The 14506-nt window shown below is 36.2% G+C and overlaps 1 pseudogene; it reads left to right on the forward strand.

The window, feature by feature from the left end:
• The first annotated feature begins 1495 nt into the window (after positions 1-1495).
• LOC143664334 (dihydrofolate reductase pseudogene) lies at positions 1496-1961 on the forward strand (annotated as a pseudogene).
• The last annotated feature ends 12545 nt before the right edge of the window (positions 1962-14506 follow it).

Consider the following 14506-nt stretch of genomic DNA (forward strand, 5'->3'; position numbering starts at 1 on the left):
CTGGTGAGCCTCTTCTGTGGAGTTAATCCAGACCATCCATCGGAGTCGTCGGCTTCACAGCCTGCCCTGTGGATTTTGGACTCAACGTTCCTGCGGTCATGTGAGACACTTTTATAAATTGTATATTTGCAAGTGTTCCCTGTTGATTCTGTTTCTCTAGAGAACCCTAACTAATACACTTCCCAAATAGAAGAAATATGGGGTGGAGTTGTGAATACAACATTTCTTATTTATGAGCAACTGTAGATTACATAAAAGGAGGTAAAATCTTTTGAAAGTTCCATCAGAAGCTATGTCTTTTAAAATAGTCTGCCTTGATGGGTGCACAGGTGGTTCAGAGACAGAATGCTTGCTGCCATGCAGGAGACCTGGGTTTGATTCCTGGCCCAAGCACACAGGGGAGAAAAAAAAAACTTACCTGACAGGAGAGACACCATAATCAAGAAGAAAATTTTTCCAGGGCGAGGCTTATCCATAGCAATCCAGAAGTGCTGATCCCTATGATTTCCCCAAATGTGGGAAACTTCTGTTCTCCCCTGATTTAAAAAAAATAAATAAAAATCTGTCCTGTTATCCCCCAAGTAAACACATAAAGAAAGTGTAAGGTAATGCATGCTTAGTCAATTTTATGCTTTCCCTTAGCTGTTTCTATATTTAGCATTTTCTAGGTGAGGAAATTCATCCTGAAGACTGTTAACGTCTCTAAAAATACTTCGATACTGATCAGCATGGCAACAAACATCCCTTGAAAAAGCCTCTCCAGAGATTAAGTGAATAAAAAGACAAATTCCACTTGCTTTGAACTCAGGAGGATAGCCGAGAGTGGAGAACGACTCCACAAACTCTGAATTGAAGAAACCGACAAACGGTCTTCGGATAGGAGAAGACCATCCCATACTGCTGATCAGTGTCTGTCCCCCTCCCCCTCACTTGGTCCCACACTGCTCAGAAGCCACACACAGAGGCAGCCTGGCCCGGGATCCCTCTCACCATGGACAGAGACAGTAGACCGAATCACAGCAGTGAATTAGAACCCCATGCATGCCCAGTAGAGTCCTAAGTCCACGGAAATCCGGGCGGAACACCACTGAGGAGTGCTGGGTGCAACAAGCTCCCAGGGAAGGGGAAAGATAGACTGCCATGTAAAGGCTGGTGAAAACTGCTGTGCCAATCCATTTTTAGTTGGCTGGACCACCTAAAGACGAAATGGACTTTTCTGAAGTGACCCACCTTTCTCAATTAACCCCATCTGGCACCCTGGGAGGGGGGCAGGGAGACACTAATGGAAAATAAGTCCGAGGCAGGAAATCTTCACAGAGAACGACCAAAGTGGGAGGCCGGGCACGGTGAGGGGAGCAAGCCGGAAGGTGTGGCTGCGGCTGCGCTCAGGGTTCGTCCAGTGAGCAGCACCGTGGCAGTCCCAGAGCCTGGCATTGACAAGAACCAAGACTGGCCCTGGCTTCCGCTCAGGAATGAATTCAAGTATTTCCAAAGAATGACCACAACCTCTTCAGTAGAAAGTAAATGGAATTTGGCAATGATGGGTAGAAAGATCTGGTTCACTATCCCCGAGAAGAATTGGCCTTTAAAGGACAGAATTTATTTAGTTCTCAATAGACAACTCAAGGAACCCCTACAGGAAGCACATTTCCTTGCCAGAAGTCTGGATGATGTCTTAAAACTCATTGAGCAACCTAAATTAGCAAATAAAGTAGACATAGTTTTGATCATGGGAGGCAGTTTGTTTATAAGGAAGCCATGAATCAGCCAGGCCATCTTAAGCTGTTCCTGACAAGTATCATGTAGGAATTTAAAAGTGCACATTTTTTCTAGAAATTGATATAGAGAAAAATGAACTCCCAGAATACACAGATGTTCTTTTTGATGTCCAGGAGGAGAAAGGCATTAAGTACAGATTTGAAGTATATGCAAGGAATCATAAATATGAAGGTGTTTTCTGATTTAATTCAATATGTTTCCTACCCTCTCCAAAAAATTACATTAAAAAAAAGACTTTTGTTAACTTTAAATCTAAAGACAATTGTTTCTAAGCATGGTATTTTTACCCTCCATAAATCTTAACTAGACTGTTTCATATACCATTCGTGAAGTATTTATTGCTAAACAACTGCTTTAACCCCTCAAGTGTCAGGGTTAGATCTTCAATCCATACCATTGGCAGCATGTCTATCAAAACAGCCCAAAGTTGGAGAGTCCCTGGTAGCAGAAGTTGAAACCAGTATCCATAGAGATAAGACCTAGAAGAATAATCCAAAGGGCAGGAAGGGATTGCAAACAGAAGAACTACAACTCATATTTTAGAAGAAAATTGGATCAAAATAGGGACTATAAATTATTCTGGTAATATCATCCTTCTGAAAAAAAAAATGTCCACTCAGATAGGAAATTAGTGAATTAAATCTCCACTAAAGTCAGTAGGGAAGGTAGCAGTAAGTAGGAGACTAACTTTTTGAGGGTTAAAAGAGGAGAAAAGGTCTCAGACCTTTAAAAATTCTGTTTCCCATCATCAGTGAGATTCAAATATTTGTTATATGAAAGAAAGAATAAGCTACTCTTTACAGAAAGCCCAATCTAATTACAAGCATAATGAGTAAAATTAAACTCAAAGAGTTTAATTGAGAATGATATTGCTAGAAACCGAAGGTTGTTAGAAAATAAGCTTCATAACATTAAAAAATGAAACACAATATTTTTACCTGTCATGTTAGTAAAAATTTAGATTATTATGATATCTAAGAAAATAACATTTTCAGCACTATAAATTGGTGCAGCCATTTTGAGAGTGTGAATTAACAGTATCAGTTAAAATTCCAAAATGTTCATATCCTTGGAACCCAGAGCTTGCATATCTAGAATTTAATCCTGAACTAAAAAAGAGGGGCAGGGCAAGATTATTTGTTGAAGACTTTTTTTTTTATAACAGTTTGGAAGAGTCTATTGTTGATCAATAAAGAAATATCTAACCAATGTATCTGTAGAAGGTAATATTCTCCATCAGTTAAAAGAATTAAGGTACTGAAGTAGAAGAATTTCTATTTCAAAGTGAAAGAAGCAAATTGTACATAATGGCCAAAATTTTTAAGAAATATTGTGTATATGAAAAAAGAATGTTACAGACTGTTGATAGTATCAGGAGTAGTGGTATTATTTTTCTCATTGGCTATTTCTATCATAATTAGCTTTTGTGTAATTTTATGATGCATATTTTCTTGAGAAAACTATTGAAGATAAGAAATTGAGCCCCTTATGTTCAGCAGTAAATTAGGATACATAAAATCCACATCATAAAGGAATTTCCTTAAATTTTCTATAAAAAATAAAAAAATAGGTCAGACAAAGGAATCTGTCCCATATACTATTTATGAAAACTTGGCTATAGTAAAATTATAAAGCCCCACACGTTTTATTTGGATTTTTTTTTAAAGCAGAGAGACCAATTGCAGTATGGTAACTTGGACCAAAGGGAGGGATTGGATATAGCAAGGAACTATCTGAGTTAGAATATAGTTTAAAAGTAGGGGTAGCAGTATTTTCTGGTGAAGTTTGATTTTAGTTTTGACCCACTGAACTTGAGATGCCCTTAAGATAAGAAAGAAGGAAGGAGAGAAGGAATAATAGAAAAAGAGATTGAAAATATGGAACCATGCCTCCAAAATTATGAGAAGAAAAGTTTTATTCAACTGAGAAATCTATAATCAGTCAGATATGATGAATCAAGGACAAGGGTAAAATCAAGACATTTTTAACCAAGCGAAGACTCAAAGATGTCTCCTCCATGTTTGCATTCTTGAAAAGCTACTAAAGGAAATGCTCCAGCAAAATGAAAGAGGAAAATAAACTAAGAGTATGACATGAAATCCAGGAAATGGGAGTGAACAACAAGTAATATTCCAGCTGGCTTAGAAAACAAATTGCAAAAATGAAACAATGGGTTACTTGCCTTTTAAAAAATGTTAATAAGCTGTTGACAGATCTGGGGCATTTGAAAAGAGGTAAATTCATTGAAGATAAAGCCAATGAAGAAAAGTGAGAGAGGAAAGCATTAATTTCAGGAAAAAGAAAAAGGTATACAAAAAAGAAAGTAAAGCATAATATGCTGTTGTTTTTTTTTCGACAAGTAGTATGTAGATAGTCATAATGATGTGATGACTGGTAGATCCCCAAATCTACCAACTACTTGAGGTGAATATGGGGAAGAAAAGTGGATAGTGGTAGTATATGAGCTAAATCTTATCTATCATATTAAAAAAACCACTAGATAATGTGTAAAATAATGAATCAAGAAATAACATGTAATTTTTTGAGAAAAAAAGACAGAAGAAAGCAGAAAGAATTATGTCACTGTATTTGGAGAGTGGAGTGGTTCGTGGCAGGAGTCTGGTGGGTTTCTTAATAAGTTTAAGAGGTTCTTAAAGTATGTATATTAACTTATGTGTAGATTTGAAAGATTAAAAAAAAAATTAAGGGGGGAAATACATGAAAGTAACTGCCAGAAAGAAAATATAACAGGATGAAAAGGAAAATTGAGGTGAGGGAGCCACAAAAGAAGCCTTCATGGTAAGCCTTTTTGAATCATTTGATTTCATTTAACCATCTTCATGTAATCCTTTAATAAAAACTATTCCTTCTTAATAAATAAAAAGCCAGTATGGGGGTTAAAATGATCACTTGTAAGACGGAATGGCTCCCAGAACTAAAAAGTGTAAAGAAAATGGGGCACTGGGTAAGGGAGAGAATTTAAACAAATTATAGGAACTGGGGAGAAAATTCTGCACAAAAACAGACAGAACAGATCAAGATTCCCAGAGAAGCAACAGAAAAAAGGAAGCTCTCTCCTGAAAGAGAAATCATTGCGCAAAAAGTGCAATCTTGAAAATTGCACTGCATATCCAGGGCAAGAATCAGATGAAGATGAACTGAGAATATCTGAAAAGGTAAACACAGACTATTCTAAAACTCTAGACTAAGTTAGACCAAGTGTCAAAGAAGAGCTTTAATAAAGCCAATCAACAATAAAACCCTAGACAAGAGGAGAAATAAACCTTCAGAGTTAACACATCAAGAGTATGAGATGCCTAGGCATTAGCAAAAAATCACAAGTCATATTAAGAAACAAGAAGATATTGCTCAGTCGAGGGAACAAATTAAAATTTCAGAGGAGGGTGCTACAATGGTGGCTCAGTGGCAGAATTCTCGCCTGCCATGCTGGAGACCCAGGTTCAATTCCTGGAGCCTGTCCATGCAAAAAGAAAAAGAAAAAACTTCAGAGGAGGCTGGGAAATCAGAATAACTTATCAAAGAAATTCAAACAGATATCCCAAATCAATTCAAGGAGATGAAGAAAAATATGCAGAAAAATATAAAGGATATTTTGTGAGCATAAAGAAGAATTGGGAAGTATAAAAAGAAACATAACAAAAATTATGGCAATGATAGTCATAAAATAGAGATTAAAAATACACTAGCAACATACAACCGTGGCTTTGAACAGGCAGAAGAAATAATCAGCAAGTGAAGACAGAACAATTGAAATATCAGAAGAAAACAGGGGAAAGTACAGAAAATATTGAGCAATGTATCAGGAATTTGAGTGGCAGCACGAAGCAAACAAACATATGTATCTTGGGTGTCCCATGAGGACAAGATAAGGGAAAACTGGCAGAAAGAGTATTTGATGAAATAATAGCCCCAAATTTTTCAAAGCTTATGAAAGACATAAATGTACATGTCCAAGAAATTCAATGTTCTCCAAACAGAAGAAATCCTAGTAGACCTACTCGGAGACACGTACGAATCAGAATGTTAAATTCCAAAGATAAAGAGATAATTATAAAAACAGCAAGAGAAAAGTGATTCATCACATACAAAGGATCCTCAGTAAGACCAAGCGTCAATTTTTTTTATCAGAAACCATGGAGGCAAGAAGGCAGTGGTATGGTATATTTAAGGTACTGAAAAAGAAAACTGCCAGCCCAAAATACTTGATCTGGAAAAACCATCTATCAAAAAATTCTTTTTCTGGCAAAACTGTCCTTCAAAAATGAAGTAGTGTCTAAAATATTCATAGATAAACAGAACCTGAGAGAGTTTGCAAACTGGAGATCTGCCCTGTGAGAATTATTAAAGGGGACACTGTAGGTTGAAAGGAAAAGACAAGAGAGAGTGTCTTGGAGTAGTGTGAGGAAATAAAAATCATCAATGAGGGTAACTAGAAGGGTAATGCAAAACCCAGTAGTTCTGTTTCTTCAATATACAACCCTACTCTTCAATTTATGTAAGAACCGGAATACAGTTGGACAAGAAAAAGGCCTATTTCCTGATAATGCACTTGCAAAATATAAAATGGTAAAGTGGGACAAAAATAACATAAGCAGGGAAACTATTGAAGCTAAGTTGGTATTTTTCAAATTGGTAGATTATAGATCTAGGTTGTATAATATAAACCCTAGGGTAACCATGGATAAAGTATTCAAAAATAGACAGAAACAGAAATGAAAAACCAGGATCATTCAGACACATCCCAAAAGACCAACTATAGTGAAAAGGGGGCTGCAATAAATGAAAAGAAAGACAAAAAAAAGATATGACTATAAAAACCAAAGGAAAACGTGGCTGAAATAAGCACCGCTTTTATAGTAAAAGAACAGATTACAGAATAGTAAAAAGGCATCATCCAACTACATGTTGTTTACAAGAGAGCCACCTTAGAGCCAGACAGGTTGAAACTCAAGGGATGGAAAAATACATTCCGCACAAACAGCAACCAGAAAAGAGCTGGAGTCACTATACTAATATCGAACAAAATAGACATTAAGTCAAAAGCTGTTATCAGAGACAGAAAGGGTACTGTATTTTAATAAAGGGGCAATAAGAGATATTTATGCACGTAAACATAGTGCCCCAAATTCATGAGGCAAGCACTGGCCAAAATGAAAGAAGAAATAGACACTTTCTACAACAATAGCTGGAGACTTCAATATACCACTCTCATCAATAGATAGGAACATCCAGATGGAAGAACAATATGGAAACAGAATTTGAATAATATGATAAATTAACTAGACCTAACATAGATCATTTCACCCCAAAGAACAGGATATACATTCTTCTAAAGTGTACGTGGATCATTCTCCAAGACATATCTCATATTGGGTCACAAAATAAGTCTCAAAAAAGTCTTACATGCTACCTAGCTCATCACTCAATACCAGAGCCAGATAAAGATACTACAAGAAAATTACAGACGAATTTCTCATATGATTATAGATGCGAAAATCCTCAACAAAGTGCATACAAATTGAATGCAATAGCATATCAGAAGAATTATATACTATGATCAAGTACGTTTTATCACAAGTATGCAAAGATGGTTCAACATAAGCAAATCAATTAATGTAATATACCACATCAACACAACAAAGGGACAAAACCATACATAATCATCTCAACTGACACAGAAAATCATCTGCCTAAATTCAGCATCCTTTCTTATAAAAAACACTTAGAAAAATAAGATAGAAGGAAAATAAAAGGGCATAAATGAACCTTCACAGCCAGCATCATGCTCAATGATGAAAGACAGAAAGCTTTCCCTCCAAGATCTGGGACAAGCAAGGATATCCACTGTCACCATTGTTATTCAACATTGTACAAGAAATTCTAGTTAGGGCAGTTAGGTAAGAAAAAGAAATAAAAGACACCCAAATTGTAAAGGAAGAAGTAAAACTTTTATTAATTGCATATTACATGATTCTTTATTAGAGAAAGTCCCCAAAAATCTACAACAAAGACTACCTGCTCAATGGTAGAAAATATTGGAAACCACATATCAAAGTAGGGTTTAATATACAGAATATATAAATAAATCTAAAACTCAACAACTAAAAGACAAACAACCCAATTAAAAAATGTGCATAAGACTTGAATAGACATTTCAAAGCACATGAAAAGATGCTCAACATCACTAGCTATTAGGGACATGGAAATCAAAACCGCAAAGAAATACCATTCCACACCCACTGGAATGGCTATAATAAAAAAAACTTAAAAGTGTTGGAGAAGATGCAGAGAAATAGGAACACTCATAAATTGTTGGTGTGATTATAAAATGGTGCAGCCACTATAGAAGACAGTTTGGCAACTCCTTGGGAGGCTAAGCACAGAACTACCAAATGACTTGGCAATCCCACTACTAGGCATAAGCCAAAAGAATTGAAAGTAGGGACTTGAACAGATATTTGCACACCAATGTTCATAGCAACATTATTTACAATTGCCAATTCCAAGTTTGCATCATCTGAAGAACGGAAAAACAAAATGCGGTATATATATTTGCAATATTATTCAGCTGTAAAAAAGAATGACGTCCTGATGAATTTGACAACATGGATGAAACTTGAGGTCACTGTGCTGACTGAAATAAGCCAAACAGAAAAGGACAAATATTATATGATCTTTCTAAATGTAATAATTATAGTAAGCAGACTCATAGCAATAAAAATCTAAAATATAGGTTACCAGCAGATGGATTGGTGCAAAGAATGGGGAATAGATACCTGGTATTCTTTCATCAATTGTAACAGAGGCACCATACTAATGCAAAATGTCAACCACCTGGTAGTATATGGAAACTGTAATTTTACAAGAACCTACAACTGCTCTAATTAAAATAATAACGGTTAACAAAAGCATGATGCTAAGTGAAAGAAACCACAAACAAGATTTTATATATTGTATGATTCCATTTATACAAAATGTAATATAAGTAAATCTGTAGAAACAAGTAAATTAGTGGTTGTATCAGACTGGGGAAGGATAGAGAGATTGAGGAGTGACTGCTAAGGGGTACAGAGTTTTTCTTTCTGGTGTAATGTGAATATTCTGAAATTGTGTTGATGAACGTAGAAAACTGTGATTACACTAAAAGCCAATGATTGTACAATTTGGATGCATAGTATGGTACGTGAATAAATTTCAGTGAAACTGCTTTAGGAAAAACTATAATACTCTAAATTTTATGTATTTCATGCATGATTTTTCTGTGAACTTACAACTTCTCTAATAAAAATAAATGAATAAATAAATAAATTAATTTTTTAAAAGACTACAGTGAGAGGTGCTATATAAACACAAAGAAAAAAAAAAAAAAAACAGCTGAGCCCCTCCAGATCTCAGGAATGTGAGAATGGAAGTCTGATTAGCAAAGCAGAAGGGTGGAGGGGAGGAGAGATTCAAAGGCCATCTGTCAGCTAAAAGGCTAGGGGGAAAAAAAAACAAGGCACCAAGCCCAAGTTTTGCCCTTTTCTTTGGCTGATTGTTTTAACTCATTTTTTACATATGATGATAAGAACTGATCTATCTAATTTCTTTAAGTGCTTCTAAAAGAGAAAGCATTTAGGACAAAACATACCTCTGCTCTGCCTAGGTAGTTGTCTTTGTTTCATTGTACAGATAAAATTGGGGGAGTTGTGCCCTGCAAGTATTAAGGCAATTATGAGAATAAATATTTTTAACGCCCAGTGTTTGCATAATATTATCAATTATTCAGTAACATTTAGGGAAGGCAAATGTCCTCATCTGTGTCAAGCACAGCTTTCTGAGTCACTCCTTTTACTTATTAAAGACAATGCTGCCTCTCATGGGCATCCCACCCATCAAGCTCTGCCATCAGGGTGGAAGATTTCAACATTCATATGTGCAACATTTACAACACACTTGCCTCTTCAGTTGTATTACCTCCTTCTCTCCAGTGATTTCTTCTATAATTCATGTCTTTGAACACACTATGCATCTTATCACCCTGAAAACACTCTACATGCCAAACCATTAATTCCAACAACTGAACTTAGGTCTTTTCAGCTTATCTGTGTCACCACTTCTATTATAATCAGTTACACCTCCAATCTATGGACCTTTCTTTCTTCTTTTTCCATCTCCCTGCTGCCTGGTTTGCCTTCTAGGTTAATTTGAATTCCCAGTGTTCTCTAATTAATAACACTTATTCCATGCATCTCTCTAGTTTCATCATCTTCTGGGATAACCTTTGGAAAAAAACAAATAAATACATGTCTTTTTTTCCTGTACCTTGCTAGCCTAACACTACTTCAAAGCTTATTAGAATGCTTATAATTTCAAGGTCACTAATTGAAACCAAACCTTCATCAAAGATCAGATTTACTAGCATAGTTATCTTTCCAATCAGCTCTTCCATGATCCCACAGCAAAATTATTAAAGCTTATTCACTCTTTTCAAACATCTAAATCCACTTTTCCCTCTCTTAGATTTGTTGCATGACTTGCTCCAATTAATAGGATCTGTGATTTTTATTTGATCTGGATACGAATGTATGACTTGCCTTGGCCAGTGGGACAGTAGCATATTTGATGCAAAAGTGGCTTAAAAAAAGGTATGTGTACTTTTGTTCCCTCTCCTGGAACACTGCTACCAACATAAGAACAAGCCTGGGCCAACTTGCTATAAGATGAGAGGCAATGTGGAGAGGAAATTTAGTTGACAGAGGTGAAATCAACCTAGATCAACAAGTTCACGGTTTACCTGACAGTTGACTACAGACTCATGAGAAGTCCAGCCAAAATAAACCCAATGTGGCTCGAATCAGTAGGATTGTCTTACCCACCCATGGACTGACACCCAATGACAGCCATTTGGCTGCCATTTTAAGCCCTTAAGATTTGAGAATGCTTGGGAGGCAATCATTTCTAGATGGCAATACACCATCACTCTCAGATCACATTACCTTTTTCATGGAGAAAACAGAATCATCAGACAAGGATTTATTTTTATTTTTGCTCCCACTAAAAATTACTTGAGAGGCATCTGTTGTCTCCTGGATTCCTCCTCCTTCAAAAGATAAAGTGTCCTTCCAAAGCCAATTGATCTGGCTGCTCTTTGTCTTTGTATCTACCTGCTTCACTTACTTGCCATTTGCTCATCAACTTCTTGAAATTTGGAATTAGTACTCTTTCACTTTGCTACAATGAACATGACTAAGATCATTGAGGAATCACCACAGAATCCTTTAGTTCTCATTTTTTTGGTGTGTCAGAAGTTTGACACAGTGGAAAATCCCATCTTCTTAATCTGCTTCCCTTGTGGTTCATGGTTCCACATCCTTCCATGGTCATTGCAGTGGTTTGGAGTTGTATGTACCCCAGAAAAACATGTTCTTGAGCTTAATCCATTCCTGTGGATGTGAACCCATTGTAAATAGGAACTTTTAAATGAGGTTACTTCAATTAAGGCATGGCTACCTCAGTGAAGATGGGTCTTAATTCTATTACGGGAGTCCTTTATAAACAGATTGAAATTAAAATATTGTGCTGGTTTGAATCTGTTGTGTACCCCAGAAAAGCCAAGTTATTTCATTAGCATTCAATATTGCTGGGTGGGAGATATTTGATTGTTTCCATGGAGATGTGAGCACCTAATTGTGGGTGGTAACTTTTGATTAGATGGTTTCCATGGAGATGTGTCTCCACCCATTCAAGGTGGGGTTGCTTATTGGGGCCCTTTAAGAGGAAACCATTTTGTAAAAGGTTTTAGAGCCACCAGAACCAACAGAGCCAACATGATGGACAGAGCCCTGGGGGAGCTGTTGAAGAAGCCTAATGAAATGAGGAGAGAGAGTGAGAAGACATCATCACTATAAGCCCTCCCAGCTGAGAGAGAAATTCCGAACTTCATCAGCCCTTTCTTTGGAGTTCAGGTATCTTTCCCTCAATGCCTTAATTTGGGCATTTTCATGGCCTTAGAACTGTAAACTTGCAACTGATTAAATTGTCTTTTTAAAAACCATTCTGTTTCAGGTATATTGCATTCTGGCTGCTTGCAAACTAGAACAGATATATATAGAAATAGTTCAGGAAGCAAGAATCTGCAATTCAATGGAAACCAGAGGTGAACAGAGAGGCCACAAGTGGCCTCTATGTGTACTGCCATGTGACAAAGAAACCAATAACCATGGATTTCCAGTAACCACCTCCTGCCACCACATCACGAGAAGAAAGCAGTACCTTGATGATGCCTTTATTTAGTTATCTTCCCTGCCTAAAAACTGTGGGACATTAAAATCTCATAGGTTAAGCCATCCTTTTGCATGGTATTTGCTTGAGCAGTCCAGGAAACTAAAACAGTCATCATCTCCTTCTCCAAGTGTTCTTTTAATCTCCTTAACTAGCTCATCCTCCTCTATCTAGCTTTTAAATACTAGAATTCCTCAAGGTTTAGCTTTAAGACTTATAATTTAACCATTCAGCATTTTGTATTTAGATAAGCTTTTTGTCTTCCATCAGCCCATACTAAATAACTGTGCATTTTATCTCTCTTAGGCTGGATATCAGAAAGCTCTGGAAATCTACTTGATATCTTTACTTGGGTATCTCAGAGATAAGCTCAAACTCAGCATGTACAAATATTCCTTTTTCATTTTCTGTACCTTATCTTTCAAACTTGGGATTTTTCCACTGTTATCCATCTCAGTGAATAGCACCATAATTTATGCAGTAGTGCAAGCTGGAATCATGGTTTCACTTTGATAAGTTCCATCCCACTCTCCCATTTCCACACTTCCACCCCACCCCAACCCCAAACCTGCATGGTATAGTGCAGGTATGTGTGATGAACGAGTCATAGAAGTTGTCCAAATTACCCAGACTAGTCCAAGTTCTACTGTCCTGTAACTTTAGGCATTCTCTATATTTCTTTACATTGCTCATAATAATTTTACCTAGATGTATACCTGTCTCCTCTATATAACAGTAACTCTAATTAAGGAGTGGGTCAAAGTTGATGCTGTGTTTTACTTTTTCTTCAGCAGTTAGCACAACATTTTGAGCTTTGTAGATATTCAATAAATGCTTGCTGAAGGAATGAATGTTTTAATACTTATTTGAGCATTTTAATTAGCTAAAATTTGCTTTGTCTTTTCTCAGTGAAAATTGTAGTTACAAGCATTTAAACAACTAAGGCAAGAGTTATTAAGCTGGGTTTACCTACAGGTCCATCACTGAAATAGAGAGGGTCTGTGTGGTAAGAAACATTGAAAAAGATTGTTTGATTATATAAGATTCCACCAGAGGAGTGTGAGAGTTGGCTATAGGATGAAACTAGTTGGTTATTTTGAGAACAATTTTAAGAGAAAGGAGAAAGCAGTGTGCTATGAAAGCAGAAAGCAGAGTGCGCTATGTATTTGGAGGCTGATGATCAAATCCTAGATGTAAAATTCTATCGTAACTTTGGATAGTTTAACCTCTAAAAGACAATTTTTTTCACATATAGAAAAAAAAATTTAAACCTATGCATTAGAACCACTTGTTTAACCTATATAACAGTATTACATATAAATGTATGGGGTCTCAAACCCTGAGCGTACGTGATGGAATTTAGGACTGTGTATGTCTGAAAACTCCATAAGCTAATCGGTGCTCAGCCAAGATTGGGAAATATGGAAATATTCCAAAGGACTTTAATAATACCTTCCTCACAGTGCTGTTGAAAACAAGTTGAATAATGTGAACAATCACCAGCACAGAGACAAGGAATGTTAGTGTCTTAATCTTTTCCTCTTTCTCAGAATAATAGGAAGAGTAAAGAATATGCTTTAAAATACTGATGCGAAATTTAAAATCCTAGGTTCAAAGTCCCTCCATCTCTTCCTTGAGGGCAAGTCATATATTTTGTTTGACTCAGTTTTCTATCAGTTTAATAAAGATAATATCTGTTTATTCAATCACTCAGATGGGAGTGTTCAATATTCTTGAATAAATACACAAATCTTTCAATCAGACGATCAATTCATCCAACTTTTCTTAGCACTCACTCTGTTTTTGGTACTTTTTTAGGTAGAAAGATAAAAAAAAAATGAACGTAGTTCCTAAGCTTATGATACTTAAACATTATCAGTGAAGATTAAAAAAAAGAAAATAAAATTCATTGTGATACATTCCATATAATAAGTTGAGATAGAAGATGATAGCACACAGGATTTAGCCGAGATAGATAAGGTCATCAAGAAAGCATATCAAGTTTTTTGCTATGGATTCAAGTGAAGAGGTAGTACAGAGTACAGTGTGCTAAGGTGGAAAACAGGGCTTTGAATACAGATTATTTTTAAGTTGAAACCAAGAAGAGAGAAGGACTCAAAGAATGGTCCAACTCAATTGTCTGACATTCGTTGACCTAATGCAATCAAGGTAACTATTCCAGCCAAGTATGAAAAATAGAAGCAGATTTTGCCCTTTTATGCCACAAGATATGCCAATACCACCCACTGGTATTTGATTTTCACTTAGACTTAGACTCTTTTATCATCATTAATACCCAGCAACCTCTTACATTGTGTTCCTTTTTTTTACCAAACACAAATCAGGAACATTCAGAGACATCCAACTAATCTCCAGGAAGAACAATTTTGTGAAATCTGTAATAAAGGCTACAGAGAGATGCCAAAATTTACTTGGAAATGAG

This window comes from Tamandua tetradactyla, chromosome 20 (genome assembly GCF_023851605.1).
Source record: "Tamandua tetradactyla isolate mTamTet1 chromosome 20, mTamTet1.pri, whole genome shotgun sequence".
In the NCBI taxonomy this organism is placed as follows: domain Eukaryota; kingdom Metazoa; phylum Chordata; class Mammalia; order Pilosa; family Myrmecophagidae; genus Tamandua; species Tamandua tetradactyla.